This window comes from Micromesistius poutassou, assembly GCF_964030765.1.
Source record: "Micromesistius poutassou genome assembly, chromosome: 12".
Taxonomy (NCBI): Eukaryota; Metazoa; Chordata; class Actinopteri; order Gadiformes; family Gadidae; genus Micromesistius; species Micromesistius poutassou.
The window spans coordinates 13,953,611-13,964,078 of NC_140282.1; positions in this window are offsets into that span (position 1 = coordinate 13,953,611).

Genomic DNA, 10,468 nt, shown 5'->3' on the forward strand with positions numbered 1-10,468 from the left:
TAATGTGTATAATCGTCCCTCTTTGCAATGCCGCTGCAGTGGATGTGTGAGTAATCACAGAATTCTACTGTTAATCTACTAAAGTCTACTCAGAGTAGATGAACTAAAGTCGACTAGATATATTGGATGAGATATATTATGTTGACAGTTTAAGCTCTCTAAATTCCTTCCTTATTGTGTCTGAACAATAGGTAACATGTCCTAACATGGAGAAGTGTCTCTCTCTCTCTCTCTCTCTCTCTCTCTCTCTCTCTCTCTCTGTCCCTCTCTCTTTCTGGCTCTCTGGCTCTCTCTCAAACGGTGGTGTCATTACCGTGTCCCAGTATTGATGGGAGTTGATTGGCTGTGAGGGCGTAGTAAAGTCGTCCTAACGTGGCAGATTTACGTCCTGAGGATGAGACAGTACACTGCCGTCATGGCGGAGATAAAACACGCAAATAGGAGACTGCTGATTGGATGATTGCCTCTGATGAGGTTGTCAACCTGATAACTGTGTGTGTGTGTGTGTGTGTGTGTGTGTGTGTGCGTGCGTGCGTGCGTGCGTGCGTGCGTGCGTGCGTGTGTGAGTGAGAGGACATCAGTAAAGGACATCAGCCTCATTCTGTCTCCTAGATAGATACATACATTGATAGATAGAAATATAGATTGATAGTTAGGTTCATAGGTACAGAGAGAGAGAAAGAGAGAAAGATGGACAGATACATAGATAGATCGATAGATGATGGTGTTAAATGACTCCTCAATCAGACAGAGCAGGTGAGCCCCCCCCCCCAATATCATAAAACACTTTCAATATTTTAATTTCATCTGTCAGAGTTCTTTCTGTAGCACTCCATTACCGTGGCAACCATCCCTCATCAGCTGACTGCATTATTCATTGACGCTAATTATTTCCCCATAACGTCTGCCCAGATATATTTAACCTCCATTACGCTAATGGCTTCCTTGTAAAACTGAAGAGTGAGGAGAGAGGAGTACATTTAAAACACATCAGAGCCGTGTTAAACACCCGGGCCCTGAACAGCTCATCTGTTTCTGTCTGGTTGGGGGGGGTCTTGGGCCGAGGGGCCGGCGGGTTCTGTCTGGTTGAGCGGGTCGGGCCCGAGGGGCCGGTGGGTTATGTAACGTAGCATTGGCCCGAGAGGGACTGCAGACCTCTGACAACACACCAATCACATCAGAACCAACTTTATTCAACTCATGCACAACTGTCAAAACACAGTACACAACATATGACAGTAATATGCATGTAGAGGTTTGTGTTGGCTGTGTTCAGTGTGTAGCGTAATATGTTTAATAATGTCATGTAACGTCAACACAAACTGTAGAAATAGATTGTTAAAATAGAAAACAGCAGCATTGGAATGCAAAGTCAAACTTTATTTGTAAACCGTTTTTTGTGCAAAACAGTAAGCGCTAAGCAATCAAAACAAGACAGTAAGAACAAGAACCGGAATCCTCGAGAATGATCAAACAACAATCCAAAAAATACAGAATAAGATAAACAAAATCTTTTACAATAAATGTAATAATTGACTTAATGTACAAGCAGGTAGGAGCATCTGTCTGTCTGTGTGCCTGAGTATGGACATGTGTGTGTGAGTGTGAGTGTGTGTGTGTGTGTGTGTGTGTGTGTGTGTGTGTGTGTGTGTGTATGTATGAATGCTAACGGCGAGTTAACAGTTAACAAGAGAGGAAGTTGACCTTCCTCTTCTCCTCCTCCACCATAGTCTTCATTTAGCTCCCGTCTGTCATCGGTCTTACCTGCACAGACCTACAGGTGGTCTGGTCCGGCCCTACAGGTGGTCTGGTCCAGCCACACCTGCAGACCTACAGGTGGTCTGGTCTGGCCCTACAGGTGGTCTGGTCTGGCCCTACAGGTGGTCTGGTCAGGGGGGTTCTGGCTCACTAGCTCATTCAGCTTCTTCATCAGAAGATCTGAGGTTCTGAGGAGATAAAGTTCTTAGCACACATGTAAACACAGGATACACAGAAACTCACGCATACACATACACACAAACACACACACACACACACGCACAGGTTACAAACGCAGCAACTCATACACTCACTCACACACACACACACACACACACACACACACACACACACACACACACACACACACACACACACACACACACACACACACTCACACAGAAACTCATGCCACAAACACAAATACACACACACACACACACACACACAAATGCATGCACTTGCACACACAAGCACACACATACATGCACACACACACACACACCCCCCCACACACACACACACACACACACACACACACAAACTCAGTCCACACTCAGGCACACAGATAGACAGATGCTATATGCTAAGTTCTATCTCTTGTTATTTTGAGTGCTTGTATTTTCCTGTATAAACACTATGGTTGCTCCTCAGGCTATGAGGCCTACTCATCCCTCTCTTTTGATGCTGGGAGTATGTGAGTGATGCTGTGTGTGTGTGTGTGTGTGTGTGTGTGTGTGTGTGTGTGTGTGTGTGTGTGTGTGTGTGTGTGTGTGTGTGCGTGTGTGTATGAATGTGTCTGTGTCTGTGACGATGGGTAATTACTGTTCATTTCAACTGGGAGAATATTCTTCTCAGTGCTTTAGAGCTGCGCCCAGAAGGCACTGCTTCTGAGTGCAGAATCTGTCTCTCTGACATTTAGATTTGCCTTTAAAAGATGACATTTTTCAAAACTTCACATGTTTACTGGGAACTACGCAGCCCCAGTGTTCTGCTCATTTATCTATCCTTAAGTTGTTTTATTTGCTAGTGTTGTGTTACAAGGGCAAACAGAGACACTGTCCTGCAGTGGTTGGACGAATGCTTGAAGGTTACATGGGCGATCTAGGACAAGACCTTTGAATTTATACATTGGCCGGGCTCAGTGGAGACAGAACGGAGCTCTCCGTCTCCATGGAGACTGGCCAACTGTTTGAATTCATAGATGTATCATAGACTATATTTTCCGTCAAATTAAATGCAGATGCTGACATGAACGGACGCGCACATTGTTGCCATATTGTGAAAAGTTAATTTGTTTGCAGAGGCGGTCGGTCAAGCTCTGCGCCGTGCCTACAGTCAGCTGTGGGAAACCCTGATAATACTAATGAATAATATTATACGCACCCCAACGTTTTAGGGGTGCTGAAATGAAATTCAAAGTGCGCTTGAGCACCGCTAAGACTACTCTAAGATTGCATATAGGCTTCGGCAAATTGTCACTCAGTGTTAGAGAAATAGTCTGATGTAAACCACCTCTCTCTCCTGGACAAGGGGGTGTTACCAGACCCCAGGAACAAAATGGGCCAAACAGTTTGAAGGCCTGGTCTGCCTCTCTGCCTCCCCTGTCCTCCTGCCACGGTGGGGTCTGGTGTCTGGGCTAAAGCCACGGCTGGGAGCTGGCGTCATGCGGGCCACTGGACACTTGGTGGCGCTGGTTCTAAAAACCTGCTGCTGGCCGCCCGAACGTCAGGTGTCTGGGAATGTGAGGTGGGTTTGGACAGGCGGTCGGAATGGGATAACGTTGCTAAACAGGCAGTGATGGACTGGAGATGTGCGTGTGTCTGAGTGACTCCAGATTTCCAATTACCGAGTCTCGTGCCGATCCTTATATCCATCCTGCAAATTATGGCTGGGCTAAACGATCCGCCAGGACGCTGATGCGAGCAATGAAATATTCACAGCTCAATTTTCCGCCTCCGCCGCTCTCGGAGTCCAGGTGCGATTGCTTGATGATCTGATTCATCCTCTACCATTCACATTTCCTTTTCAACCGTACTATGTTGTGTAAAATGGAACCAACGCGTTGTATAGGCCGATTTACGGTATATCTATGTTTTGGAAGCAAGGGCTGTTTCACCCTCTTCATTCACATCTGTTAGACTTCCCCCCCCAACAGTCTGTTTAATATCAGTAAAACGGGCAGTAAAAAGTGTGTAAATGGACACACTACAGGACTATAGCAACAGCCCTCGAATAGAAGAAGGAAATAGGGGTTTTAATAACACAATGCTTCTCATACACACAAGTATTTGCTTGCAAAAGTATAAAACACTGCCATTATGTTGTCATTTGAGCTGCAACATAACAGAATCAAATATTAAAATAGTTGTTAAGGTCAGGGGTGATTGTGACCAGATGACCAGAGATGTGGACGTGTTGTTTATAACAGCATAAAATAAAATAATAATCGAATCATACACAAAACCCGACCAGTACCAACCTGGGAGGGAGCTGGGGAAGACGTATTGAAATGATGGGCTGGGTTCTCCCCGACCCGGCTGTTTAGCCATCGTGGTGTTTCACACTCAGGGGCGAGACGCTGACTCTGGCAGCAAGTGAACGGCCCGCCGGCTGCTTTGCGTTCTCCTTCAATTACCCGGCGTGAGATATGTTCCTTACATTATGTTTCTAATGTAGCTTGGGGAACAGTTAGCGCACGCCTCTGAAGGCATATCCAGTTTAGACAGCGCGGCGTGCTGTAATGTGTACCATTGTGACATTAAGAATGGAGACCATAAAAGAGCCCTCGGCCCAGGCCTTTACAACCGGGGAAGTTAAATGGAAACGCTGACATCTTTAGTACGGCCTTATAGGAGTCGCGTTCACCCCGCGCAGAGCAGGCACTGTCAAAACAGATGTCAGTCAGAGTGAAACCACGTTAATGACAAAGCAGGAGGAAGGTGTCCTGAAATGATATCAGTGCCTGGCTAAAGGCCAACCTGTCAGGAGATGATACCGTGAAAATGGAGAATAAGGGTGGAACGGCACGACCGAGAGGATCAGGAAGAGGTTGGAAAGTTCACAGGTGATACAGAGCTCTACCGGCATTGGAGTTGATACACATTTGTGTTACTGAACCTTTATTTATTTAGCTAGGTGTTGTTGAGATTGTGAAACTCTTTTTCAGCAGAGGCATACGAATAGAAGCACATCAACTACGAGACTAAACAGTCACATGGCAGGGACATGTACAACAAAGACAAGACAGACTTGTAAACCCAAAGGTGAATTGGATGTTGCGGATGTGGTATCATTCGTATATCACAAAATGTCTATCAATTTTCAAAATTTCTAAATCTAGGCAATAAGCATGAACATGTATGATACAAACATAGGTCTAAGTGAGAATGTAAGACAGAACAGACAATAATTGTTAAGCGAAGAAAGTGGATATTATTGAATCTTTATTGATAATCCATGCATAAACTGCACGGTGTCATACTGTACATGCCTGGTCTGAGGAGAATCCGGTTCCAGAATATTCATCTCCGTTGGTTACGGCGAACATTACTCATTTTAGTGCGAGCGAAAAAAAAAAAGACATTTTGTCAGAGTAATCAAACCCTTCCGTCCCTCATTCTCTCAATATCACTCTGAATTCCCCGGCGCTGGCGAGTACTTCTGAACATTTGGCCCGGAGGAGGTGTAATTTAAATAATATCAGTCACTGGCTCCACGGCACCCTGAATTATGTGGACACTAATGTCTGGAAAGACTGAAGCACAGAAACAGACTCTCCTGTAAATCACACAACGTCATAACTCACTCTCTCAACCTTATTACCGGCTAATTATGATGGGAAATACGTCCTCTCCCCTCGCACCGCTAACCCGACCGAACAAACCATGCACATGATCCAAATGATCCATTACCATCTTGTTTGTGACTGCGGTTGAGCATTAATGACCTAAATATGACCGAGCAGGGGAAGTAGGATGAGTAGGTAATTAACCACTGTGAAACTTACAGAGCAAAAGCCGCGTACAACCCTTATGGTCACCACTCACACATTGATTAGTGAAATAACGACGTGGTTGCGGAGGTATTACGTTCAGCTTGTATAACCACTACACCTCCTCTGCGTTATGAACCATTTAATAAGTGTTCTTTCTGCCTTGTCTACATAATCCCCGACCCTGGCGCTGGAGTTAACGAGACACAAAGCAGAGATCAAGGCCGTGTTTCTCAGGGGGCCACGGGGTGCCTGTCACTCACAGCTCTCGGCGGTGAAGGTTGGTTGGTTGGTTCTCCCTGGTTTAAGGGTCTCGTCGGGGGTCTCTGACAGATGAGCCGGCTGCTGTAAAACAGGAGGGGATCCTAATTATTCTCTCTTATGTATTTAATGGAGTGACGTCTGTGGTCCTACAGAGAGAGCGCTGGTCCCCACCTCTAGATGACCTCACTGCTCCCTCTGGGTGTGTCTACTTCCTGGGTGTCCCTCTGTGTGTCCGTCGACTTTCTAGGTAGTTTTTGAGGAGGATTTGATGGAGGGGTGCTCTCTAACCTCTGAGGTAGTATGGCCAATTGAATAAATGATATGCACCGCAACGTCACAGACTCCCTTCCATTCTGTCTGTAAAACCTGTAAAACCTCCGGGAATATTCTCCCCTTCCTAGTCCAGACCACTCGGACTCTCCCTAATGCTATTTGGTCATATGTTTTATGTTTGTTCTCTCGTTGCATCTATCCTGCTCCGTGTGTTTGTTGTTTGCTTTAACGGCGACCGCCACAAGGAACCGCCGGCCCAAAACTTTCCAGTCGGGGGGGCCGGAGCGCTTCCACTTTCCCAGGGTCTCGTTATAATGAGGACAGATGCGTGGGTCTGATGGATGTCACCCTGACAGCCCCTGTCCCACCGGCCTCCAGGGGGTTTAGACCAGCGGCTCAGAGCCTGTTAGAGGCCACAACACCACATCAATCCTTCTGCGGTCCTTCTTAAGCGTCCAATTTGCATGAGCCCCCCCCCCCCCCCCCCCGCACCCAGGCTAACGATGCTACACTACGCTAACACCACAAGGCTAACACAACAAAACAAACACATCATGGCCCCAGCGCACCCGGGCTAACAATGCTATGCTACGCTAACACAACAATGCTTACACAACAAAACAAACCCAATATGAGCCCTGTGCTTCCAGGCTACTTTTCTATGCTACGCAAACACGGCAATGCTAACCCAACAACACAACACTACAAGATAAACACAAGAAACATGACAAAACAAACACAAAATGAACCCTGCGCTTCCAGATTACGATGCTATGCTACGCTAACACAACAATAATGCTGCACAGCAACTCAACACTACAAGATAAACTCAACAAACTTAACCACACAAACAAAACATGAGCCCCCACTCACCCAGGCTATTGCTACACTATGCTAACACAACAAGCTAACACAACGGTAAGACAACAACACAAACACATGCGCAAAGGTAAACAAAGATAGACATGATCCACTGCTCCAATGGAGATTAACAGACATAACTCCCCCCCCCACACACACACACACACACACACACACACACACACACACACACACACACACACACACACACACACACACAAAAACAAAAACAAACACACACTCAAATTCAAATTTGTAAAAATATCTTATATACTATACATCATATACTTTTTTTTTTGTAAATTCTCATTATTTTCAGAGGAGGAGACAGGAAGGGACTACACTCTGAGGGAAGGAGAAAGGGGGAGGGAGGGGGAGTTTGACAGAGTGGGGGAAGATAAAGGTGGCGGCGCAGAGGGATTGTGGGCAGTGTGATCAGGCAGAGGATTTGTCTCTGTTAGCGAACGTGCTGCGGTTATTAAAGTCATTTATCACCACTGAATATTCTCCCTTTAATACACACACTCTTTAATACACTGACTCTATAATTATCACCACTGACCGTACTAACAGACCACACACACACACACACACACACACACACACACACACACACACACACACTCACAAACACACACACACACACACACACACACACACACACACACACACACACACACACGCCGAACGCACATGCAGTGTGTAGTCTTATCTGTTGGTAGCAGTTGGCTTCACCTGTGATCACATGATCAATCCGTGCTGATTTCTGTTTGGCTCCTGTGTCTAGAAAGAGACATTCATCAGAAGTCTGTTTTGTCTTCAAATATTAGGAGGAGCACGCTGTCCAAATAGCCTATCTAGGATGAAAAGAGTACTATCTAATGTTAATAGGCCTACACAGGTTAGCTACCCTTAACCCGCCATGTAGAGGTATTGATTGGGTTATTGTGTATTGTGGTGTTGGCCAATATAGTGTGTGTAGTAGTGTATAGTAAAAGATGGGGATAAAGAGATGCGTGTGTGTGTGTGTGTGTGTGTGTGTGTGTGTGTGTGTGTGTGTGTGTGTGTGTGTCCGTGTGTCTGTGTGTGTGTGGTTTTCACTGTGTGTCCCATATAGTGTCCCAGAGAGAGAAGGAGGGTCGATTGATCAGGTCCAAACCAAACTAATCAGATTCATTGATCATGTCACACTTTTTAACGCTTCCCCGGGCAATAATAAGATTTCTCTGGTCAGATGACAGGTTAGTCAGGGGTTATTTTCACCAACCTTTATGACATCTCCATTTTGTCAAACTCTCAGCAACGACAGATATGTTTTGTTTGTTTTTACTTCATGACAACAGTATAGTACCAGTGCAGTATTTGTCCACCCGAGGTCGCTGTGTGCCTCCCAGCGGGAGATGGGAATTCGGAACCTCCCTGCTCTCTAAATATTTAGTTTTCACAACAAAAGATGCGAGTTGCCGTCAGATGACTTCGCAGGGTGATGCTGTTTTAGATTATTTTCAAAAACTATAATAACTGACTAATTGGTATTAAAAAAGATATAGGTCTATAGGATACCAGTGGGGAGAATTGGATTATATATAAAGCTGAATGGGTGTTGGATATCTAAAGGCTGTAAATAAATAAACAAACCTGGAATCTCAATAGTCTCAATTAGCTGCCTATTATCTGGATATAAAGCACCACATCCATCATATATGACTAACTATCTATCGCAGTTCCACCATGTCACAACTATAAATATACTCATAATTGTTACATAATTAATGTATGGCTTTATACCTAGAAGAAGGACTATTACAGAAAATATTAATCCACTTAATTTCCCGTGCTATTAATTTGCATACAAAACAAAACATTGAGTGGTTGCAGGCTATATATTATCCATCATGTATTATGCATTCGTACGTTGCACTGTAGCTACATGACTCTACGACTCACCCGATAGTTGGATATTAATAATTAGAATGGCTGTTTGTTTCTCTGTTGTGGCTGCGTCTAAACGCGCAGTAATTGATTATAGGTGTCATTTCCCTGATTGGCAGCAGGGGGCAGGATCCATACATCGATTACTTCTCAGGTTGGAGACCAATTGTATCGCGATGCCCATTAACGCGCAATTAACTCGCTAATAATGTAGGCTATATAGGATACATATGTTTATATATAAATATACATATATATAGGCCTATATATAATGCAAAATATTAGAGGTGGATCATATCTTCTGTACAGGCCTACTTCTAGGTTTAACGTCTTGAATTGATTATACAACAATTATTAGTAGGCGTAGACGTGAAATGGTGGAACCGCAATAAATAAATATATATATATATATATATATATAGCCGAATGGGAGACGGGAGAGTCAAGGGAGACACACGTAGAGAATTAGAGAGGGCGAGGAATGTTAGTGTTATGTCAAATCAAACACCAAAGTTAAAAGGCATTAGAGGTATTAAAAGAGATTAAAATAGATTAAAACCAATATGTAACAGAGACCCGTGGTGGAGGGGGAACAGGTGGAGGGTGGCGGGCCTCTGATCCCGATGTTTCCGGGCTGTCGGTGATCAAACGCGGCGACAGCAGCTCGCTTCCCCCGGTGTCTCCGCCTCGGGCGACACCGCAGCTCCTGACAAGTGGAAATGTCTGCTTTAATATCCCCTCCTTTTACTCTGTCATTTCCCTGCTTACACTCTTTCCCCTGCTCTCCACCCCTCTACTCTCTCTTATTTCTTTCAGCAAGGCCCGAGCCTGAAATACAGTGGAGCAGGAGAATTACCTAGAAAACGATATAAAACGAGATCATTCAACAAGTTAATATTTATCAATATATCACGATAATGTAATGATACAAAAACCCATTATATTTATTTGACAATAATAGTATAATAATGGTCTTTTTTTCTTCTAATAATGATCCAAATACTGAAACTTAATAAATAAGAATTACTATGAGATGTGTGTGCATTTGGGCCTACAGTTATTAGAATAAACACTAGATTAAATACAATGTATATTATAACCAATACATAACTTATTTTGTTTCACCCACAGCATGTAAATAAACATTTAAATCAACACCAGCCATATATCAAAAAGAACAGATGGGTTGATTTAATATCGATAAAGTCATATCTTATCTTACTGTACATCCTAACCAGAGGAACTATTCATGATTGAAAGGGACAATGAGTGCTTTTCAGCTCATTGAATTTCCAAGCTCCCGATAAAGAATGACAGCCTCGTGTTTTTAGACAGAGTGGACAACACTGATTAACTGTCACTCAAATGTCAACCCTCAACCACCCT